Source organism: Anarhichas minor, unplaced genomic scaffold (genome assembly GCF_050575085.1).
Source record: "Anarhichas minor isolate MPS153535 unplaced genomic scaffold, ASM5057508v1 ptg000012l, whole genome shotgun sequence".
In the NCBI taxonomy this organism is placed as follows: domain Eukaryota; kingdom Metazoa; phylum Chordata; class Actinopteri; order Perciformes; family Anarhichadidae; genus Anarhichas; species Anarhichas minor.
In genome coordinates this window covers 9096378-9107500 of record NW_027466458.1, presented here as the reverse complement: position 1 = coordinate 9107500, position 11123 = coordinate 9096378, and positions in this window count along the sequence as shown.

The window sequence follows — 11123 nt, the reverse complement described above, 5'->3', positions numbered from 1 at the left end:
GAGTCACCTGCTGTCTCACAATTACACATTTGTTCTTTGCAAACAGTAAATGTGCTGCTTGTAAAATAATCTTCTTTGAAAGTGAAATGTTCCACTGAATTTCAAAATGTCTCACGTAAAGAATTCCAGACAAGAACAATTTATTTATGACACCACAAGTTAATAAAATGCACAAAGCGCTGAAATATGACAATGTAGGTCCCACTTCAAAGTGACAATATTAATTTCTCCCTTTTTTAGTTTCTGGCAGTTTATCAAGCACAGGCACAAACTGGCACACGTCCCCTCTTCCTCAGCCAAACTTTCATCAAAGCAAGAAGGGAACAAGTTAAAGTTCAGGACAACCAATCGAGGGCTGGCTTATCCTGTCTTCAGAGAGGCAGGAAGAAGAAGGAGAAGATGGAGGAAGAGGAGAAGGAGTAAATGTGGCGATGGAGGGGGTGAGGGGCTACACTGGCAGAATAAGAACGAAGGCATCCCTCACTCCTGCTGAAGAGCTAATGAGAGTCCAAATCTACTGCTGGCTAATTAACCATGATACCCTGTGACATGGAGGAGGGGAGGGAAAGCTGAAAGGGAGGGAAAGAGGAGAAGGGGGGATGGAGAAGGGAAAAGGGAAGGTGGTGAAAAAAGGAAGGAAAGGAAAGGGGGAGAAGGACATGACAATAAACTAACAAAATGGCAGGAAGTAAAAAGAGGCAAGGAGAAGGAAAACGGAGGGCAGGAGGAGAGAAAAGAGGCCAAGTGGAGAGAGTGGGATAAACCGCAGAAGAATGGAGGGAGGAGAGAAAAAGAAAAGAGAGATGGGAAGGCTGCAACTTTTATCAGGTCAGGGAGACAGCGAGGGCAGAGAAGAGGAGGGAACGTGAGGGAGGTGGATGGGAGGGAAGGAAAGGAATCATTCTTTTTCATTTACAGAATAATGAGGAGTCTATGCATTTATCAGGAGCTGCTGTGTTAACCGCTCCTCTCTGCTTTCATCTCCTCTCTCCCGCACTATGCATCCGTTTACATGTGGAGCATGTTAATGGATCCTCTCACAGTGAGAGTAAACACGCTGCACAGACATGGACGGTGAAGGAATCATGCAGTGTGTTGTTTGTGCACGAGTGTGTGGGTAAAAGAAAGAATCTTTCCTTGCCGTGCACACACGTTCAAGTGAACACACTGAATTCACACAGTGTAGTAAACAGGCATTAAAACCTGTAGGTGTCCACTCACACACACACACACACACACACACACACACACACTAACAATCGCTCATACATGCACAGGTGTATGATGGCAGCAGAGAATCTTTGTATTCTGCCGCGCTTTGAGCTCTGTGAACTTGACGGTTTTTCTGACAGCTTGACCTTTTGTTATTTATTCCTCCAATCACACAGCCCTAAATACTGTATTCATCACACGCATACTGTACGCACACACACACACACAATCGGAGGAAGGGCACAAAAACAGCACACAGGCATGTGGGCATGAAATGTGAAGTTTGGTCTGTGCAGCAGAAGAAGCCTGAAGACAACTTGTGACGAGTGATAGTGTAGCTTGACAAAACAGAAAGCGCTGAGTGAGTGTGTGTGCGTGTGCGTGTGTGTGTGTGTCTGACAGCCAGTAATCCAACCAGGTGCCCAGAGGATTACATGTATGTTGACGGTGGAAGAATGCTTTATGGGTTATGGATTCATTTTGTCCTCTTAGTCTCCCTATTTGTCAGCTTGCCTGTCCGTCTATTTGTTCGTCCTGTGTGTTCATCTGCCCGTCTTCCTCTGTTTCTTCTCTTGTCTATTGAAAGTCTATCTTTCAATTGGATTCTTACATTTCTTTCTCTTATTTTTTCTTCTTGTCCATCTTAATATCTGTCGACCGCTCTGTCCAGCTGTCTCTCAAACAGTCTGCTTGCTTATCAGTTGCTCAGTTGTCAATCTTTATTATCTATTTGTCTTTGCTGTCAGTCTTCTTCATTTGTTGAAGTCAGTCATGGTCTCCGACATGCACCTCCCTCTGTTCCCTGCCAGTCTTAGCAACAAACTGCCATAATGTGTGTGATCCTCAGGGTTTCTAGTCGTCGGGCTGTTAAGATGTGTAATAACGCCTTTGCCTTTCCATAGCAGCGCCATGGAGACGCCTCGTTACATTCCTGGTTTGATTCCTTGCAGGAAAAGAGTGAAACGCTGTCAACAGGGTGGCTTTAAATTCTGCTGTTTCATCCTCGCAGTACTGGAAGCGGTCAATGGAGGGCGGTAGAATGCAAGCTTTCGGCAGAGGTGGCAATAAAACAAGCCACGGGTCTCTCGCGGTGACTGAGCAGCACTACAGCTCGCACACACTGTTACTGCTGGAATCTGCTGGAGATTGAAATTAACTTCTATAGAATGGATTTCCTTTAACCCCTCCCCCCCACACACACACTCTTTCTTCCATCTCTCCCAACATCCATCCATCAATTCCCTCTGTTCTGTTATTTAGAGCATGTTAGTGCTGACAGAAGTTTGCAACCCATAAGTCAATGCAGACTCCAGTGAATTGTTGTGATGGAGAGGCCCCAACTGCACCCAGAGAATTATGATCAACAATCAATAGCCATTGATGCACACACAACACACACACACACACACACAGTAAAGGTACACACACACACACATGGCTTCCATCACTTTGATGTGATTGTCACCGCACCTGTTTTTAATCAACTTCCAAGGCCACACACACTTTTCTCCATCCTGTCTTCTCTCTCTCTTGAAAAAAAAGAGAGAAAGAAAGTTACCAATAAATTATTATTGATCTCCGTGTTGGCTACTGGGGATGGATCTCACTTGTAATTTTCATAGTCTCTGAGTCTATCACCCAAACAGTTTGTGTGTGTTTTCCTGTGTACAGGATATGACTTCTGTGTGTGTGTGTCCATCTTTCATACTGTTTCTCTGTACTGCACGTGTGTTTTTCCATGTGTGTGTGTGTGCATCGCAGTATTCCAGCTAACCTGAGTAGAATGGGTGAAGGACAGCAGAAGGCTGAATTAGACTCTGTAGCCTAAATTGAGTTTTAGATTTGGACTAATCATCTGGTGTTGATCTTGAACCATTGCACTGATGCGGATCAGACTCTTCAGTTGGATTGTTACACACTTTATATACAGCCACAAGATGGCAACAATAACAGGAACAAGTTATTCAACATAATCCGTACTCTTATTTTACCCACCCCTATTCTCCAATAACACCACATGTGCAAGAAGGAAAGGGTTCTTTCTCAAAACGCATTAACAATGAATTAGAATATATCATATAACAGTGAACTGTTTGTTAATTTAGGAATGCTTCTGAAAGGGGAGTAAACGCAGAAACATTCAATCCATGAAGACTAACAAAAGCTTTGTGTTAATAATTCATTTCGGGAGACGTTCTTAGAATGAAACACTGAAGTCATTTGCTTTCGTTGAGTGTCATGGTTGTTTTTTTCAGGCACTTCTCTCGTAAATAGTTCGAGCCTTTTGGAGAGCATGTGCAGCATACGAGAGAGAACTTGAATGTGTGGATGAGGATTTTCTGTAACCCTTCTTCAGACTTTAGATACTTCTTTGTGTTTTACCTGCAGCAGCTCTTGTCAGGTGTGATCCAGTTGAATATCACTGGAGAGCTTGCCACCCCGGAATGTGATACAACCTTTGTGACTGTCTGTCGCGGTTGTGTCAAAGTGGTGTTGATTTAACTGGCTGGAAATTTTTGACAATTCCACTAGTTTTAATCCACAGTTTTGACAAAACAACAGGAACCGTTGCTCTCCTTCTCCACACTCTGTACTAAAGACATCTTTAACTCTCAGTCTGACTCATCTCAGTTCAATCCATGAAATAAATCGATCTCACAATCGCTTTCTTGAATTAAAACTTTGTACAGAAAGTTAATGTCATGGGTCTTTTATTGTGTAACTTTATGTACGATGCTGCCTCAGCTGTCTATGCTGTACACCAGGCATTCAACATATTATTGATGAGTGTGTTGATCAAAAACCCAGTTCCACATTATCTCAACAGAGATTATAATCTGTATTTGTGACTGACAAACGGATACAATGTAACTCACTCTGAGAGGAGAGATGCAACAACAGTAAAGTGTGGCCAGTCGTATTTCCCTTTACCTCCATTCAAGCATCGGTGTGGTTGTGTGAGAGAGGAAGCAGATAGTAGTCGTTGACTCTGGACAGATTATTAGAGGGTGTTTCACAGCGAATCAGGATGTGAAAGTTTCTTTGTAGAGGATTCAGAGAAAAGCCTCCCACAGCCTCCACTACACTTATAAAAACATTCACTAGACATAAAAAGCTACATATAAGTAAAGATGGTCTCAATGAGTCACCATCACCACAGTCTGACTGTCAAGCTTCCATTGTAGAATGGAATCAGAATGTATTCTGGCTTTAAAAGCTTTGCTTCTTGCATTCCTGACCTGACATCCACATGTGAGCTCATCGTATCTAAATCCATGGAGAGGATCATCCTGGACGGAACCAATGAGGCAACCTGCAAACACTGACAGATCCAACCCATGTCAGGTAGAGCGGCTGCTCAAGAACACTCACTCATCGCACTTTTTAACATCAGCTGCTGATAGCCAGATAAAGATATTGGTAAAAATCTGTTTGATTGCATATATATATTTATATACGTGCGTGTGTGAAATTGTCACATTTATCCTCAACTGTGTCCAACTCTTGTTCAAATGGTCATTGTTTCTACTTATTGCCTCCTTCAATGTGCTGTGATTTACAGCGACAACGAACCAGAGTAAAGTAACCCCTTCCTCCCTGTCTTCATCTCACTTCCTCACATCCATCTTTCTTTGCATTTGCAGACTTCCCCACTTGCAGCCCGCTTCTCCACCTTCATTTTATCTCTCCTGGACCTGTATAACAATAAATGATGGTCATGTTTGTTGTTTCTTTACTTGTACATGTTACCGGCACCAGACCTAGGGGAAATCTGGACCGGCAGCAAAGGTTACACAGGCTAGGAAGCACTGTGTAACCAACTGATCTAACTGTGGATTAATACAGAGAGAGGACCAACGTTAGCGTCATGCTCAGGCCAGAGCTAGTTTTATTCTGAGCTGCATTGCAGATCATAACATTTCACAATTTACACAACACGGTGTGAACAAATTCAAATGAATCCAAATATATTCCACATCCAGTTCTACTAACATTTAACAGCTACGGTGTGACACTGAAGTTCACGGACAGAACTAGCTAGGTAGCATTACAACGTTCGTCAGAACAACTAGCTACAAAATATAGCTAACTACCTTTATCACACATCTCCAATCATGTTACAACATTACACAACATTTAACTGCATTTACATTCGATCATAACTCAAGTTACAGACAGAAAACACCTTTTGCCTACCTGTGGATTAATACAGAGAGAGGACAACGTTAGCGTCATGCTCAGAGCTAGTTTTATTCTGAGCTGCGCATGAGCGGAGCCTGTAGCTACGTTCTCTCTAATGGATCCACAGCAGCACCAAAGCGCCATCTACTGACGTGATCGTGTATTACCTCGATATAAAGTCTGAAGAGTGTTAGAATAGTTCAATTATTAACAAAGAAAGTGTGTGTGTGTGGGGGGGGGGGGGGTCTGTTTTAATAAAAAACTAACATGTAGCATTTCCAACCTACTACATACACTTTCTCTTTCTTTGACTTGATTTGGAAGAAACAGACAATACATCTGCAATAAAGCCATGCTTCCCCCCACTCTTTTTCCATTTAATCATGTTCCTGCTCTGCCTCTTGACTTTACTTTTGGTTGAACTTCACCTTTAAGACAATAAAGTCATGTCTCCAATTGTGTTTCCTCATATAGAGTTGCTGCTTCCAGATTTCCTTCCTTTAACATCTGTCAAAGGACCCCAGCAACCCTCAGGCACTCAGCAGCCAATGTGAATGGAGACCGATACAGAGGCATGGTCTCAAATAGCCCACTGTGTATTACAGCCCGGAGAGGGGTACTCAGCCACATGCACACTCACACAATGGAACACTGGATTCAACCTAACATACGCACACACACACCAACAGAGATAGACAGAGGGATTAGAGCCCTAGGAGAAGCTTGTGCTCTCTCCCACCTCATTACATCCACAGGCCACAGGTGGATATAGTGTCTCTTATATCCGCGGGGACAGAGAGAACTAAGAATGTGTCAGTGTGTGTGTGTGCAAGCTTTGATTACAAATGTGCAACAATTATTCCTGTAACATGCAAGTAATGGGAAATCCTGGAGGATCATCAAAGCGCATGATGCCGACCCATCTCAGCACCTTGTTGACATCCTTTATATGACGGCTACATGTTGTCCTCAGCTCTTTCATTCTCTTTCATTCCCTCCTCTGCACTCCCCACTCCCCCTCTCCTCCTCTTCTCTTAGGTTTCTTTAAGCTGACTCAGGGTCACTTCAATTCAGCTTTTTGGCCCTGGGCATCTGAGAGCTACACTGCTGAGCTACATCGAGCCAGTGCTACTACCTCCATAAAAGTGTGTGTGTGTGTGTGTGTGTGTGTGTGTGTGTGTGTGTGTGTGTGTGTGTAGGCATGGTTGTGCATGAGGCCGATATTTATTAGGTGATATTGGAGTTGGTGGTCGGCAGCCAAATAGAAGTCAAAAGTCAAATGCTCTTTGTTTGAGTTATGAGTGAGAAAATACGTGCACAGAAGAATGGATGGACAGACAGAGAGAGAAAGGGTGTGTGTGTGTGTGTGTGTGTGTGTAAGAGGTTCATGCTACAAAATCAACCCAACTCAGCCTCTCGCCACTTGATTAAGTGCCCAGTTAGCTGGTACTTTGAAAAGTGGACACTTGTGCTGCCGTCATGGTTGGGTATCCATGAGAATTGAGACAAGGTGAGCTTAAAATCTCTATTTCGGCGACCTTCCAAATGTGTGACTGTTGCTAAACAACAGTGTTTATATGAGCAATTGGTGTTGCTAGGTTACAGCGTTCCCAGCAGAAGTCAATGGCTGAGCTTCCTGTGGACCATTTATGCACATTCTTATCCTCACCTGACAGAGAAGTCATCAGCTGTGCTCAGCAGTTCAGTTGGTCTGAGACTCAACCAGGAAGAAAGGAAAAAGGAATTATAGATAAGCAGACTTTTCTTTCTTGTTTTCTCTTTCTTGACTCCGATTCACTTCATTGATGAAAATGCGTTTTCATCAGCCCTTCATCAACACTTCATCAGCCCTCTTCTCTCCTCATTGGCCCTTGAAAGAGGAGAGCAGAGACACACACAGGCAGGCAGATGTGCAAATACACACTCACACACCCAATGCCCATGTCAACCACCAAATACACACACACACACACACACACACACACACACACACACACAGAGTGATTCTGACTTTAAATAATGAGTGAGCTGTCACATCACATCAGTGTCTGTGCCACGACATGGCCTGGTGGTCAGCAGGACGGATGGGAGTAACCGCTTGTGGCTGAAGAAACCCTCTGGACACATAGGGAAGGAGGAGGAGAGGGAGGCAGGGGGGAGATGAGGTGGGGTTGTGTCTGGAGAGAGAGAGAGAGAGAGAGAGAGAGAGAGAGAGAGAGAGAGAGAGAGAGAGAGAGAGAGAGAGAGAGAGAAATGGACAGACAATTTGTTGCGAAAGAACTGAGGTATATAATGAAAAGAGAAGACAGGAGAGTGGAGGATAAGAAAGACGAGGAGAGGCTAAAACAAGGGAAATGAAATGTAAAGACGAGGAAGAAAGACAAGATGAAGCCAGAAGAGGAAAGGAAGCAAAGACTTTAAGCAAAAGGAAAAGGAAATTAAAGGATAAGCAAGAGAAATAACATATGAGAGTAGTGAGGGAGAGTAACAAAAAGGAAACAGGAAAGGATACAAGAGGAATGACATGCAGAAAAATGAAAGAAAAGGAAAACATAAGATATGTGGAGAGAATAAACAAGAGGACAGAGAAGGAAATGAAAAAGGAAGAGGAAAGGAGAAACAAGAAGAAAAGACAGTCAAACAAGTACAGGGACAAAAGACGTGAAGAACAGATAGCTGAGGGGAGGGAATAGAGGGAAGTATTAAAAGCTAATTCCACCCTAATAATGGCGCGAAGCAATCCCCTCGAGACAATGGAAGGAGACGAGATAGAGGGGGAACACAGAGGATATCTGGCTGTTTGTCCGGCAGAGGTGAGAAATCATTACAGGCAACGCAGCCTACTGAGGCCCCAAACGTCCCTTTGTCCCTTTGTCTCTTCCTCTGTCCCCCGTCTCTCCACCTATCCCTCTGCTGTATTTCTGCACTGATAATGAAGACTGACAAAGGAATAAGTAGGTGAATTACAATGTGACTTAATTAATTTCCAGAATAGTAATTCATAATACACCTCTGATGATCCGCTTACAGACCGTGCCATCTCCTTCAGTCAAACTATTAAATGAGGCATCATGAGGTCTACTTGTGTTGTTAATACCCAGTAAATACATTCCCTTATATTGACTGCCTACAAGAACGCCAGCAGCACATGAGATTTGTATACACCCATATTTCTCTCCTTGTCCCTAGCGTAACCCTTTCCCCACACAGCCTCCAGTTCAGCGCCCCCCCCGTCCCACACACACACCTAGCTAAACCCATCATCTTTATTCAATATGGCCCCTGGTGTGCATTTTAAGTCGGCTTAACTTGTCAGAAAACTTCCATTTTTTGGATTGTTGACTCTCTCTCTCTCTCTCTCTCTCACACTCTCTCTCTCTCTCTCTCTTTCTTTATCTAATGCCCACCCCCACATTTCACACAAACACACACATATACACACATTCACACACACACACCCAAACATTCGCCTAATTCTCGGCTACGTGAAGAACATCTGAATAATTACGGTAATATTGAGCCATGTCAATTTGTCAGGCAAATCAATCTCCATAAATTCATCAGAGATATAGGAATTACCCATATCTACCTAACTACAAGACAGACATACCCCCCCCCCCCCCCCACACACACACACACGCAGGTGCATACATCCCAGTTACCTCAGGGGGCTGTGAGATGGTGCCAATAATAGGAATGGACGACACCGCAAATAAGCATATTCCCCTGAGAGTCTGGATGTGCTCTGAGAGAGATGTTCTGTAAAATAACTATATCTGTATGCATGCATTATGTGTGCGTGTGTGTGTTTAACCATAGATACATTGAGGCTCATGGATGGATAGGGGATCTCAACAGTGATTTGTTTGCTTGGATTGAATGTCAGTTTAGGAAATGTGTTGTCATCCCTGAACTCCTGAGAGAGATCGAGAGAGAGAGAGCGAGAGAGAGAGAGAGAGCGAGAGAGCGAGAGAAAGAGAGAGAGAGCGAGAGAGCGAGAGAAAGAGAACGAAAGAGAGAGCGAGAGAGAGAGAGAGAGAGAGCGAGAGAGAGAGAGAGCGAGAGGTGTCTGTGTGTGTGTGTGTGTCGTCAATGAATGACAGCAATCATTTGCAGAAGAGAATAGCAGCATCTACATTACAAAGTAATTCACTAGGAATATATGCTCGCACAAGTTTAATGATATCTGTCTTCCACTGAATGTTTTCTTGTTGAGAAATGCAACATAGAATAGTTCAGCTGACGAGTGGTCTGATTAGTTATCAATTAGCAGAATGAACAACATGAAATCCAACACAACAGTCGGACCATTCTGCAGCCCTGTGAGTCCTCTCACAGTGCCCCTTAGACACATTTGTGCGCTCACTGTCCAATCACGAGGTGGCAAGAACATTATGCCAGATGCAATTTTCAGGAGAAGGAGTCCAAAAGACAAAGTAGGCAATCAGAATGAAAACAGTTGGCTTGGCTTGGTTTGTGCTATCAACTTGCTTCAGGTAGCAGTGAGACAATGACATTCAATCCAGGAAGTCCAGATTGATGAGTAACAAATCCATGAGTTTGAAGCAGAACATGAGAAAAGACAAACTGGACCACATCCTGCTGACACGGAGATGAACCAGCACGTCAGTGACCATGCAACCCCCCCTGAAGGCGGCGAGGGCAGTTCCACAGAGGCTACGTCAGCTGCAGCTTGCACAGGCAGATGAAGTCTCTGGTGCAGTTTCAACAGCTCAACCAACAATGGACACTTTCTGCTCTCTTTGAGAAGTTTGTGTCTGAACAAGAAGTGAATATACGTGCCCAGCAGAATACACACTCGTTTTGAATTCTGAACTGTTTGTGTACTGTAGAGAAGTGTTTCTGTGCACTAAAAGTTAAAACTCCAAGGAGTTAAAACTCAAAGAGTAACTCAACGCACTTATCAAAGGAGTTCCTGCTGTTCACTGGCAACTGTGTACAAGAAGCTCTATTCCTTGATATTCTTACATCAAAAGAGCTCGATAATGTCAGCAAGCTATTCATACTTATCATTCCAAGCAACATTGCTATATGGCTTGTCTGTTAATTGGTCAAATGTCTTACAGTTTGATCGCAAACCCTCACTTTTTTAAGGTTTACAGAATAATAAACTAGTTATTGATCAAATTGCATCCACATCTACCCTAGATAATTGTATTTTACACTCACACACAGTGAAGTATTAGGGGGGGGGGGGGTCACGATTTCGATTGTAAATCGAAAATTGTGACCTTCGAAGTAAAATGCAGGATCGGCGATTCTCCAAGTATTTTCTCTTTCCACCCCCACCTACTTGCGAGCGTCTGAAGGAAAAAGAACAACACGACATAGCTAATCGGTAGCCGGCAGCTGCACTTTTTGAGAAACCTTGGCCACTGCTGGAGTCGGAGATGACGGAGGAACTATCCTTCTCCTTCCCTAAAGTCAGCGATTATGGCAACGTTTTGCCTTCCTCGTGAGTTATGTAAACAACCAACATGTCGTCGACAGACGATTTGGAGACTGCAGCAACCAATGGAGCCTCAGCAAATAACGAAATATTTGACGACTTCAGCGGCGGTTGTGTGTCTACATGTAAAATCGATTGTATGTCAAAAGCCCTTTGTTCAGTGAAGCATGTGGCCAACAGGGACTTCATGGTGAAATAAGTTAATGCTATTACATATTTAATACATTTCAATTTGACCATATGATATGATACAAACAAA